The following is a 14005-nucleotide window of genomic DNA, read 5'->3' on the forward strand; positions in this document are numbered from 1 at the left end:
GGAGACAGAGAGACAGAGAGAGAGAGAGAGAGAGAGAGAGAGAGAAAGGTAATATAAAAACACCACAGTCATTTACCTGTAGAAACAGTTTGGTATGTAAAGAGACGGGTGATTAGGAGAGATGGAGAAAGCGAAGGGAAAGAGAAACATGAGAGAGACATGACATCTATAAGGATAAAAAGACGTTTTTGAACTAAATGAAGAAATGTAGCAAGTGCATGCAGGAGAGAGAGAATGAGAGAGGAAGAGTATAAAATGATAACATGAGAAGAAGAAAGATGTGAAAATAAAAACCAAGAACAAGATTCTGAGATTTAAGCAGGGAAACAGAAAAGTGTTTAAAGAGAGAGAGAGAGAGAGAGAGAGAGAGAGAGAGAGAGAACATGTGTATAACACTATTGTGAAGAAATAAAGGAAAAAAGGAGGGTAATGGTAGAAGTGAAAGGGGGAAGGAAGAAACAGAGTAAATAGGGTTAAAGAGAGAGCGAGAGAGAGAGATGAATGAAAGGATGTTGGGTTGGGAAGAGTCACGCAAATGGAGTTGTGAAGTGCTGATTGAATTCGAGTTGGGATTAACTCGTTGTCTTCGCCACTCTTAGTTAAAACATCTGAAGATCTGGACACTAGCGCCCTCGGCTGTGTGTTAGGTGCAGGTGCGCCTGTTGTCATGGTAACTAGGTGGCCACTGGAAACACCTGGGGCACACTGCTACACTAAATATAATGCTACTACCATGCTAACACAGTGCTACTTCAATGCTAACAATGCTAACAGTGCTAATACAATGCTAGCAGAATGCCAATACAACATGTTAGGGTTTTATATCGGACCGACTTATAAACATTTGAGTAAAAGTCAGTTTCACTTACGGTTCAATCGCAGAAGTATCTCATGTGTTTAGTACAAAAATAGACACTGCAGTGGACCAAACACCAATATTTACAATTATACAATATTTTCAGTGTGTAAGTGAATTTATAAAATATCTAAAGTCCTGTATACATATTGTGTGTATGTGTGTGTGTGTGTGTGTGTGCGGGAGAAATAAGTTGGCCTCCCCAGTTTCAGTGAATCAGTCCAGGAGCATGATGATAGAAAATGTTTGTCCTGTAAAGCTGTCCTGATGATGAATAATCCTAATTTCAGAAAATCCTTAACAAAACAGAGTTCGCAGTCCGAAACAGCTGTGAGACAAAATGACGTCCGGGATTCCCCTCGCGATTTAAAGACGCAGAGACAGCACTGTTACATTTGATGTGAGAGTTTAATTTCCTTGATCGTGATTACGGTTTTTGGCCACATGATGGCAGTGTGGGGAAAGGGGACAGAGATTTAGTCACATGGATTGGTCTGCTTTACATTGTATATTCATATCAAAGGAGTCTAAGACTACCTGTACTAATTAAACGCGAAACCCAGAAACCTGAAGGCTGATGCTTTTCATGTAGATGTTTGCCCCATCCCATACCCCACGGCATAGCCCGATGGGCATCTCCAAAAAAATTAAACTACACATTGCTGTGATGTAGAACACCACCAGGGGGATAACAACCCTAAACCTGGCATTTCTTTCAACAATATTTGTATTGATTTTAAACAGGGTAAACATGTAATGTTTCAATATACTGTAAATTTTATAAACCCTTTATAAACCCACCCCAAAACCTGGCATTTCTGGTTTAATCTTTTTCCGATTAATAAACTGTGTACATGGATTATTTAAGGTGCGTAATGTCTCATGGTCATTGATCACCATGTCTCTCTCTGTTTTTCTCTCTGTCTCATGGGCCCTGCTTTGATTTAATACAGGCTTATTTCGAGCTTGGACTGAGACATGTGGATATACACTACTTGGCCATAAAATTTGCCGTGTCAGAAGGGTCAAAGTATCCAGCTGCATCAAGCAAATAAAACAACTAAGAGATCTGAAATTACTGGAACTGAGCTAAGAAATCTTTAAGACAAACTGTAAGGACATCGCTGAACCGTCACTGTGTATGAAATGTGGTTGGAAAAGTCATGGGGATCACTTTAACACTTGTTGCATGGTGAAAAAAATCAACAACAAGAGCATTAGTAAAAGCATTTACACACACACACACACACACACACACACACACACACACACAATGTGATAAGAACTCTCAAGACTAGACGTTGGAGCGGTGGGAAAAGGTCATGTGACCTGACGAGTCCAGACTGAGCCTATTCCAGAGTGTTATGATCTGGGGTTGATCAGTTACTCAGGTCTAGACTCAGTAACGTTATGGGGCAATAAAATGAAGTCAGCTGACCACCTGAATGTACTGAATCACCAGAGGATCACATCTATGGAGGGTTTTGTCCCCGATGGTACGGGTTTTGTCCCCGATGGTGCTTTGGGGGCATCGTGCGACTTGTTTTTTGTTGCGAGGCAGTGTACTTTAGGTTTTGTCTGTAACTGTGTATCCTTGAGGCTCTTTAAATGTGTCTGATATTCACTTGATGTTTAAACTCTTTTATGTCTGTAAATACATATTGCATGACAGGTGGGGCCGATTCACTTTCTTTAAATGTAATGTAAAAACGTCAATATTACAGTGAAAGACTGGGAAAAGTACAGACATTTAGTTATTGCAATTATGATAAAGGACACGAGGACAAATTGTTCAAGTTCACTAGAGTGTGGAGAGGAGACTCACCGCAGTGACACAGAGCCATTGGTTTGTCGTGTAATTACAGAGCAACACACACAGAAGCATAAAGCTATGGTTAGGATAAATGCTTACGGTACCGCAGGCCGCTTGCGTTGACTAGTGCCATCGCTACACAGAGACCCGACGACGCCCCGGCGCGATCAACAATCTCATCATATGTCCCCACACATTTCATACTCTTTTCCTTTCTTTGATTCTGTAAAGTGGCTTTGCGACAATGACCGATGTTAAAAGTGTTACATAAATAAAACTGAATTGAACTGAACTGACGCAGGAGCGTAAATCAGGCTTCAGAGGCAGAAGTTCATCTGCGTCACACAGAGCACCGCGTATTGTCTGTGATCACGTCTCGTCCTGTTCACTCTCCCTGAGATCAGCACTAATCCTGTGGATTCAGCTCGAGCTTCTGTCTTATTTCCTCTCGCAGAATATTCCCTTACAGCTCGGTCTGAACGTCCTGCTTTCACAAAAACAAGAAAGGCAAAGACTAGAAATAAACTGACAGAATGTCAAATATACCAACAAAAAGAATTCAAAGATAAAAAAATAATGCCTGAATAAGATAAATCATTGAATTCGATATATTCTGTTCTTTGTACATTTTAGTATCTTCAGCTTCAGAAAGGTGTAGCACGCTTTGTATTGTGTGGCCCTGAATAGATACGTGTGTGTGAGAGCGTGAGAGAAAGAGCGAGACCTTTAACCCTTAAACTTACATAAAAGCATTTATAAAACCCCATTTTTTTGTCTTATAAAGAAAGAACAAAACCCTCAGTTCCTGTGCTGCAGCCTCGCTCCAATTCCACTTTCAATTAGGACACGGGGATTTAAGTGAACAACGTCACACTCCTAACCTTCAGAGGAGATGAAATGAGGGAACAAAGAAGGCCCTTCAGAGGACCATTAGCCAAGTGTGTGTGTGTGTGTGTGTGTGTGTGTGTGTGTGTGTGTGTGTGCCAGGTGTAATAACACAGGTGGAGAGTGAGAGCAGCGAGAGAGCCAAGAGGAAACAAAGCTCACACAGCGCCCTCGTTCTGTTCGACAAAGAGAGAAAAGTGTGATGTCAAATCCATGGAACATGAAGGTTGTTTCTCTGAAACGCTGCTTTGTGAAAACCTTAAACGTCCTCAGATGGAGCTCCTCAGTGAGTCTCTCAGAAGAGCATCACCTCCCTGTCTGTAGTGATAACAACCCTAAAACATCTGCATTAGCTCTGCTGTGAACACATGGAACATGGAACACATGGAGCACGTCACCGCTTGCACACGTCTGGAGCTTCACATCACCACGCACCCACCTACAGTAAGTGCTCTAGAAAAAACCTCTAACATCTCTAACGTGACTAATGTCTTATCCTCCAAGAAACAGACGCAATTTGTGATGCAGAAATATTTTAGAACGTAAGAAACAAAAAACCTCACAACACCACAATAATACTGTGTGTCTGTGTGTGTTTAAAGACATTGTGTTTGTGTTATACATTGTGTTACGTTGCTTTTGCTACAAATGTGTCTGCTGCGACGCCAAATCCCACGGCAGCCTCCACTGAGTGCATGTCATACTTTTGACCACCAGATGTCACCACTGTGCACCGAGTTGAAGCATTAGAACCATATTGTGCCCCGATAATAACTTTTGACATCGCTTATGCTACAACACACACCTTTACCCCACACACTCCAACCTCACATCATAACTTTACACCAGACACTCTCCTGACTCACTGAATACACTCCTTGTATTCTCTGAATACAAATATCTGGGAGTCCATCTGGATAACAAACTTGACTGGTCACTCAACACAACGACACTCTACAAGGAAGGACAGAGCCGGTTGTTCTTTCTTTGAAGGCTCAGGTCTTTTAACGTCTGTAACACCAATCTATGGATGTTCTAGGAAACCGTTGTGGCGAGTGTGGAGAGATTTTTTACCTTGTGGTCTTTTGGGGCCATGACATGAAGGTGTCTGATAAGAACAAACTGGACAAGGCAGGTTTAGGGTTAGGGTTAAGGTTAGTGCTAGGCATGGAGCTTGACTCTGCGGATGTAGTAACGAAGAGGAGGATTCAGTCCGAAGTACAATCCATTTTGAACAAACCTTCTCACCCGCTACACAGTGTCTTCACTGAACAGAGGAGCAGTTTCAGCCAGAGACTGATCACCATCAAGTGTTCCACAGAGCGCCACAGGAGATCCTTTCTCCCAACGACCATTAAATTATACAACTCTTCTCTGTAACTCATACACACATGTATGTGGATATTCACTGACTGTAACACAACAGAACATTAACACTTACCCGTATTAATAATATAACTACTGTAATATTACCTCCCAATAAAATATGTTATACAGTATTACATATAATAATACAATATTACATACATATACTAGATTACTGTGCATTATTAACAAATGCTCTTGGGTCATATTTTTGGTACTTATTGTTTTAAGAACTCTTTATATTTGTTTTGTTTTTTAGATTATTTATTACCTTTCCTTATATAACAACTGTGAGCAACTGTAACCTAACATAAGCAATTTCCCTCTAAGATGAATAAAGTTCTTTAAATCTTGAATCCTACCCCACACCCATACACCACACACACAGAAACACACACTCTCCTACCCCACACACAACTCTACCTCACACCTGTTAATGTTTCGGTTCTCTGGATCTGGGTTAGATTAGTGAATGATTAGTGTAAGATTGATAAATAGCTTCTGATAACCATCACAAGGACACGAGAAGTTCTGGGAGAGTTGGAGAGATACAGGTGCAGAGAGAGAGAGAGAGAGAGAAACGACAGAACACTCATCATACATTTTATTTCCATTAATACACACAGTGCTGCATTATATATATATATATAAATATAAAATGTGTGTGTGTGTGTGTGTGTGCTTGTTACAGAGGTGAAGTGAAACTTTTTGAACTCCAGCAGCTCTGAACACACACGCATGTTGATAAGAGTGTGCACGATGTATGATGTATAAATATCTGCAGGGAGGATGAGATTGAGGATGCGACCCTCGTTCTATTCACACACAGATTTATGTCAAAGCAATTATTAACCACGTAGAGTGTGTGTGTGTGTGTGTGTGTGTGTGTGTGTGTGTTCGCTCAGTGGAAATGGAAAACATGTCTGCACCACTCCCTGTCGACACATAAAATAAAATACAACACACACACACACACACACTGGTTCAGCTTGTGACTCAACATTTTTTCGCTTAATTTTCCATCTGTAGTTCTGCAGTTGAGCTATGAGGCTAACGTAGCTAACAGGACAGAGAACTGTATAAGAAATGAGAAATGAGCACCCTAACCCTAACCCTAACACTCATCCTAACCCCAACCACAGTACATCTCCAACACACTCCTGATCTGGACAGTCTAGTGACCAGGTACAGATACCTGTAGGGGTTTTGTGGGTGGGGCTTAGGGATTAGGAATTAATGTTCTGGTTAAGAGACAAGGGTCTACAGTTTACCTGTACTGGTGAGGCTTTGTCCCTGTGACACCTGAACAATCAGGGATTAAGGTTTAGGGTTTAGCATTTAAGGTTTAGGGTATAGGATTAAGGGATTAGGGTCTACCTGTACAGGTGATGATATTTCCTTGAGGGGTCAGGGTTTATGAGTAAGAGCTAAGGGTTACGTGAGTAGGGTTAAGGTGTTAGGGTTTAAAGATAAGGGTTTAGGGTTAGGGGGTTAGGATTTAGGGGTTGGGGTTTAGAGTTTAGGGCTTAGAGGTTAGGGGTTAGGGTTAAGGGGTTAGGGTAAAGGTTTAGGCGTTAGGGTTTAGGGTTAAGGGGTTAGGGCAAGGGTTTAGGGGTTAGGGTTTAGGGTTTATGTGTACAGGTGATGTTTTGTCACTGAGGGACCTGGAGGCAGCTGCCACTTGTAAATGAGCTGAAGTTGTTCACAGTGAAATATGCTGTCTGCTTACACTCATCTACATCATCCTAATACTCCTATCCTGCAACACACACACACACACACACACACACACACTGAGTAATCTTTGCGTATTCATGGCACGTTGCTGTGTGAGATCTGATTCTCTTTACACTCTGTGTGAGTTGGAGGTTTCAGGAGTTCTCTGTCTTTTAAACTTGTTTTGTGGTTCCATCTCCTCAGAGAACATCACAGGAGTGTGTGCGTGTGTGTGTGTGTGTGTGTGTGTGTGTCTTGTATCTCCTCAATACACATGACTGGAACAGAAATGAGTTCTTTACTCTGTCAGGAAGATAAATAATCATCAACTTAAGAAACAGAAAGAAAACAAACTAAACATCAAAACAAAAAAAAATCTACTAAACTTTTTAATACTTTAAAGCCTGTAGGATAATAAACTTTAGTGCTTGTTAGAGTTTGTCTGATATTGTGTGAACGGTCCCATGCCTCTATTTCTTGCATCTCTCTTTGTCCTGTCATTTGTCCATAAAACAACGCCCTCACCGCTGTTCCTCATACCTTATATGGTCATACTTCCCTAAAAATGTTTCCTTGACATTTTGATCCTCCCCAGAATATGCTAATGTGCTTCCTATCATGTCTGTCTGTCTGTCTGTTTGTCTCCGAGTCTCCATATGACTGACTCTCTTTGTTTTACCCGCATGTTAATGATTTTTGTTCCTCTGATGTATGGGAGGGGCATAACACGGGCGTCAGGCCAAAAGCTTAAATATGATCTTTTGGACAATAAACAGAGATCATCAGCCACGGACATCATGCGTGATGTGTTCTTTCTCTCCTAGCCGGGAAACGCAGTGAGATGTGGCAGATATGCAAGCAATACTTCTTTATTTAACTAATCTTTCAAATCAAATCAAATAGACAGATTACCCATGATTCCCAGCTGCGGCAGGCAGAGGGGTTCCCAGACTGCTGGAGGAAACACGAGCTGGTCCTTCTTCTTCGCTACTGAACTTTAAAGTGATGCTGAACTTCCACTGAACCCGGCACTCATGGATGGATGGAGAGAGGAATGGGGTGAGGGACAGAGTGATGGACAGGACATTTAATAACATGGACAGATGGATAAATGGGAAAGTTTATCATAGGATCGACTGAAGGAAAGACAGATAACTGGCAGCAGTAACAGACAGAGAGAGATGGATGGGCTGAAGAAGGGTCAGTGATTTATTAATGTAGCAAATAAAGTGTGTGTGTGTGTGTGTGTGTTCGCGCATATGTGTGTGTTTTAAAGTGTTTTACTTTTAATGTACATGCCATTATGTCAAATATGCATGATTATGCAAATTATGTGGAATGAACAAAAAAATTAAGTAGAAATATGTATAAATGTGCATGAATGTGCAGGTGCGCAGTGTCCATGGTGTCCACGAATGTCCAGAATGAATGCAAAAAGACAAATGTTAAGTGTGTAATGTGCAAAAACGGTTTAGTCCTGTTTGGTGTTCTGATTGAGAGCCTGTATCGCCTGCGGGAAGAAGCTCCTCCTTAGTCTCTCTGTGTCTGCCCTCAGGGAGCTGAAGCACATTCCTGACCGCAACAGAGAGTACAGTCTATTATTGGGGTGGCTGAGGTCCTTCACGATCTTCCTGACCTTGGTCCAGCACCGCTTGCTGTAGATTAAGTAAAGATCAGGGAGCTCGGTGTGGAAGATGCGCTCAGCTGATCTCACCACCCTCTGTAGAGCTCGTCTTTTCTGCATGGTGCTGTTTCTGAACCAGGTTGTGATGTTTCCCATCAGGATGCTCTCTATGGTGCAGGAGTAGAAATTCTCAAGCACCTTTGAGGGCAGTCTGAAGTCTCTCAAGCGTCTGAGATGCTGCTGGGCCTTTTCACCTCTAGCATGGTGTCGATGTGACAGGACCATGACAGGTCCGGCGTGATGTGAACTTGCATAATGCAAACTCCATGCAAAGGGACGGGAATCGAACCTGGCCGGGAAACAAACACAGACTCTGGAGGTGCAAAGCGACAGTGCAAACCAGAAAGCCACCGTGCTGCCGATGGGAATTCAATTCAATTCAATTTTATTTGTATAATGTTTTTAACAATGGTTATTATGGCAAAGCAGCTTTACAGAATATAAAAAAAATAAAGAAATAAGTATGATATGTGTGATAAAAGTCAGTTATAATTATAAATGTGAATCGTCATGACATGCAAATCTGATCTGACCTAAAAATCACAACTGGACGTGATTAGCATGCTGATCTTCAAAGTGGACCAGCACCCACAGACCGGGTTCTTTGTAGATCTACAAAGTGTAAAGTGCGAATGAAAAAGTTTAGGCAAAATTGCAGACAATAAACTTCTGGATCTCCAAAACACACTAAGTATTAAAGTACAGTGAGAGACAGATATGTGAGTTAGCATTGGCTAATCCTCATTAGGCAACAGTTTTATCTGTGTTAAATATATGTTAAAGTAAGCGCAGTTACATATAACTCCAGCGTTTTTGGAGTTCAGTTATCATTTCTCTTTTAGCAAAACATGCTGATAATGTCAATTCTGTTAATGGAATAGCACGAAAAACCCTCGTGAAGCTGCCGTTAAGAACATAATGTCATCTGAGAACTTTATCTCCCAGGCTGGATCTCCAGTTATACCTGGTTCAGAGCAGCCTTAAGCTTTACACCTGGAAACCCAGGGACTGCACGGCAATGAAGTGAAAGTGAGAACAAGGGAGCATCAGCGTAGTTAGCATTTTTAGCTAAAGAATTTGAACCCCACCGGATAATGACCCTGCTCTATTATATCTAAAGTGTGTGATGTCCTCACTGCAACACCATATCTAATCTGCAGTCATAAAACTGATTCAGCTCCTGTCACTCGGAATGGGAGATTATTTCCTGCATGGCTGCACTCACATTTTAAATATGATGATATAGTATTTTTTAACTGCTTAAACTCACATCCCCATCACATAAACATCTGAAGTTTGCACCACACAGCACACTAAACCCAAAGACAACTTCCTGTTCGGTGTGTTACACTTTCTCTTAGCATCTTGGTTTCTAAATGTGTGGGTGAATGTTTGGGTCACTGGTCCTAAAGAAGGTCTTCAACTCTCCTTTATGGCTTTATGTGAGTAAGTTACCTGCTTGTTTATGCCAGTGGCTGAACCCAGTCTAACACTACACTCTAGGTGAGGAGCCAGACTGGGTTGGTGATTGGTGGGAGAACTACCATCGAGTGCACAAAGACCGAGAAGTATACAGCATGTACCACATTACCATGTCATCTGCAACAGGAGCACTGAATGAGCTAATGCTAATGCTAGCAAACCCCACTTAATCCAGGAGGAGTCACATATTTTTACAGTGTATGAGGTAATCACGTTATGATGACAAATCAAAGTTCTGCAGAGTAACAACCTTATTACCTTCTTTATCCATTTTTCTCTTCTGAATAAGTTAAAAAGTTCACCATGACACACTGCATATGAAAATAATCAGCAGAACAGAAGGCATCGGTCACAAGGTTGCTCTTTTTACTGTGTGACAAAGCATCATGATTACTTAGCAGCGGACAGATGATACAGAAACAGTAAGAGCTTCATCAATGACCTTGGAAAAGAAAAGAAGCAGGTAACACTAGGTGAAGTGCTTATTTTAACATGTGACCTGAATGCTTGGTTGGAAAAAACTTGAGCGTACCCAGTTACAAGGCTGATGATCGAATTCTGCAAGGAGCTTGTTATCATCGATATGTCCTTTGAAGGATGCCTTTGTAGAAAGCAAATAGATTATACCATGATGAATGAAAGATTAAAAAACTCTGCTGTTGATGTTAAACACACCCTGAAGCAAATACAGGCGCTGACCACAGTGTGCGAGTGATGGAGAAGAAAATGAGACTAAAATGCCACCGAAAGCAAAACTGATGGATCAATGAGAGTGTAAACAAATCTGACACCGAGGTGAGAAACAGATACTTCGAGCTCGAGGGGATGAAAAATGTGAAGATGTGGAGTGGAGCAAATTCAGATCAGCTGTGGATGACAGTGGTATTCAATTGGTATACAATGTACTCACAATTCAACGTTTTTTAACTTTGGATCCGAGCTGGCCGAGTGAGATCCTGAGGGAGAACAAAGGACGCGGCGCAAAGCGGCGGCCCCAAGGGAAACGAGCCGGCGTCAGGAACAGGCTAGGAGCCTGTGCACACCCACACCTCTGCCTAGCATTCTTCTCGCCACCATTCAGTGACTGGAGAACAAGCTTGATGACCTTAGGGCCAGGGTAAAGTTCCAGAAAGACTTTGGAACTGCAATCTCCTGTAGATCACAGTGGATCTCCAACTTCCTAACTGGCAGACCAAAGGCAGTAAGGATGGGCGGACATGTCTCAGCCTCACTCACTCTCAGCACTGGAGCTCCCCAGGGTTGTGCTCTGAGCCCCCTGCTGTACTCATTGTACACCTATGACTGCATAGCCACTACGAACTCCACCACCATCATTAAGTTTGCTGACGACACTGTCGTGGTGAGCCTGATCTCTGAAAACAACGAGACAGCCTACCTGGAGGAGGTTGGAAATCTGGAGAACTGGTGCCAGAGGAACAATCTCCTCCTGAACGTCAACAAGACAAAGGACAAAGTTGTGCTCAGGAACTTTTACTCCTGCACCATAGAGAGCATCCTGACGTAAAACATCTTAACCTGGTTCGGGAACAGCTCCCTGATCTGCACTCGATCTACTGCACCGAGCTCCCTGATCTGCACTCGATCTACTGCAAGCGATGCCGGACCAAAGCCAGGAAGATCGTGAAGGACCTCAGCCATCCCAACAATGGACTGTTCTCTCTGTAGCGGTCAGGAAAGCGCTTCCGCTCCCTGAAGGCCAACAGAGAGAGACTGAGGAGGAGCTTCTTCCCGCAGGCGATACAGTCTCTCAACCAGATTAACACACAAGACTAATCATCTCCGCGTTTTTGCAACATTGCACAGAAATGGACACTCATGGACATTATTCATCTGTGCACACACCCCTACGCACTGTAGACCGGACAATCATGGACATAGAACATTTGCACACACAATGCACATTTGCACACACTTGCACACTTATTGCACAAACAATGCTCAATTGCACACTTCAGGACAATTGCACACTTCATTCATTCCACATATTATTTGCATTTAAATTCATTTTTGTCTGTACAGATAGGTTTATATTTCTTATATTTTGAAAACTTGTATATTTTGTTCAACTTTCTTATAGTTAAGATATTATATATATATAATATATATATAAGTCTGGATTGCTTGCATGTCATGGATTCTATTTAACAGAAAGTCAGTTATTTTGGGTCATTTGCACACCCATTGGACTTTGATGTACTCCTCCTGTGGACAATTTTTTTTATGATTTATTTGATTCAATGTGTTCTCAATACATTGAGGATGCAAAATTTTGGAGGGAATTTTTTTTTATCTCAAATATATATTGGGCCCGCTCATCATTGCCTGCAACTATATATATATATATATATATATATATATATATTTTTTTTTTTTTATTTATATATATATATATATATATATATATTTTTTTTTTTTATTTATTTTATTTATATATATATATATATATATATATATATATATATATTTTTTTTTTTGCATATTACTTACTTGCATATAAATATTTTAATTTTCCCAAATTTTTATTTATTTATTTACCTTTATTTAAATAACATTAAGAATATTAATAATAACATCTATCAGCCATAACACTAACTGATAATAAGTGTTATTAACCCATGGGGACCGAAGACCAGCTCGTTTGGTCAAATTCCAGCAGAACATCAATGCTGTGCATGATAGAATGACACCAGAACACTACACCACGGAACACTGCACATGGGGCCCCTGACCCTGACTCTAATCTCCCCAGATCCCAATCCAATCGTGCCCCATGAGATGCAATGGACAAAGAAGTCCGATCCATGAAGGCCTCACCACGCAGAGCCACACCCCAAGCTGAGAAATGGTGAGTTTAGCAGATATCAGCTATTTACTAGTCTAGCCTTATTTATTGTAGCGTTGAAAAAAGGCACCCACATAACAGCATAGCTGGTGGAGGGCTCTTATTTTATGAGGTCATAATAGGGTGGAAGGCCCCAGCCAATACCAACAAGAAAAAAGGAGAAACAGTGGGGATTTTTCCATTCAGGTCAACAGGACTAAAATGGTACTACAACAGGGCAGAGACCTGGACCAGACAGATGGACTGAAGATAGAAGGAACTGATCAGGAGGAGCAAAAGCAAGGTTTTTGTTTCTGTGTTCTGGAACCCTGATTAGGCTGAAGCTGTCTCTTTTTTGTGTGTTTGTGTGCATAGCTATAGTTAGGTTGACTAACACTAATCTGTGTGTAAATCTGTGCTATGATGCTACTCTTTATACATAAGTTACTATATTACTAAGTATATAGTAACCTTGCTATAATTGCTAATAGTAACTGAAAGCAAACATTAATGTGTCACAAAACGGTGACCAACCCTCGCTAGGGGGCTAATTAGCATTAATGCGCAGTCATGCTAGCACTCAGCAAAAAGCTAATCATCAGCATTGGCCATGCTAGCATTATCACATGACAAACTATTTATATATAAACTAGCACAGGACATCTGCTGAGTATTAGCGTACTTATGAAAATGTGTGATAGGGAGATGCACACAGATTAATGAGGTGATGGTGATGATGATGAAGCTGCCAGCGATCCATTTCACCTGAAGCGTGTACTTGACTTTCCCTTAACCTTCTCAATCGTCCCACATTCACACACTCACACTAATGAACCTCTCCATCACAGGCTGCTCATTTATAACACACTGTAAATACACACACACACACACACACACACAAACACACACACACACACACACACACACACACAGGGGGTGAAAAGCAGGATTAAGGTCATAACCTGAGAACATGTTAGCATTCAAAAAGTCACAATATTGTAATTAAACATAATGAGAAATGGCAGCAGTGCTAACAGAACAACGAGGAGACCAAGAACATAACTGTGACATAAAATTTAGCTTGTCAGCTAAAAGATGCATAATAATATTTATAAATAATAATAATAATAATAATAATAGGTATAAAACTGTGACTTAGAATTTTAAAAAGTTATTTATATCTAAATACCCGAGCCAAGCAAAAATATAGAAAGTCTGTTTTAGTAATTTAATTAATATAGAGACAAAAAATTAAATTAAATTAAATTAAATTAAACACACCGAATACACAGCCAGCACCTCTGATCTGAAGCTAGGACTGTTAAATATTAGATCTCTCGCATCAAAAGCAGTTATAGTTAA

This window comes from Clarias gariepinus, chromosome 3 (assembly GCF_024256425.1).
Source record: "Clarias gariepinus isolate MV-2021 ecotype Netherlands chromosome 3, CGAR_prim_01v2, whole genome shotgun sequence".
Taxonomy (NCBI): domain Eukaryota; kingdom Metazoa; phylum Chordata; class Actinopteri; order Siluriformes; family Clariidae; genus Clarias; species Clarias gariepinus.